Source organism: Penaeus monodon, chromosome 28 (assembly GCF_015228065.2).
Source record: "Penaeus monodon isolate SGIC_2016 chromosome 28, NSTDA_Pmon_1, whole genome shotgun sequence".
Lineage (NCBI taxonomy): Eukaryota > Metazoa > Arthropoda > Malacostraca > Decapoda > Penaeidae > Penaeus > Penaeus monodon.
Genome location: NC_051413.1, coordinates 38,174,643 through 38,175,247, shown reverse-complemented (window position 1 = coordinate 38,175,247; position 605 = coordinate 38,174,643).

Genomic DNA, 605 nt, shown 5'->3' with positions numbered 1-605 from the left:
CTCTAGACATTTATGAATATGGAATGAAGATACGATATTCTCTCGAAAAAGCGCAACACACAAGAAGATAGACCACAGACAAGAAGAAACGAGAGGAAGCAAGTAAAAATCGCCAACTGCTTACCCTGAGAACACGTCGGAACGGAGGGAGGAGGGGCCAATGAGAACATATTTGGTGGTGCGAGAAAGGAAGGCTTTAATACTCGCTCGGCCTGTAATCACTTTCTATTTTCTTCGGGAAAAGAAGGAGAGTGAGACAGAGAGAGAAATACGTACACGTATATATCGATCAAGAGATAGATAGAGAGATATAAAAGAAGAGAGAGAGAAAAATGGAAGTAAGTGGATAGAAAGCGAAATTAAATTAGAGAAAGGGAGAGAGAGTGTGGGAAGGTCAATGAGGGAGAAAGAGAAAGAGACGAAAATAGAATTTCATGAAAAAAAGAGCAAAAAGAGACTGAGCGAGAGAGGAAGAGAGCACCCCCTTTCCCCTCTCTGGCGGCCGCGCGCGCTATAACCCTCAGAGATCGGCCAAAGTCTACGGCATCGGAAGCAAATCATTGGTCCATTTGGAGTTCTGCCCGAGTAAAATAGGTGCCTCCTCC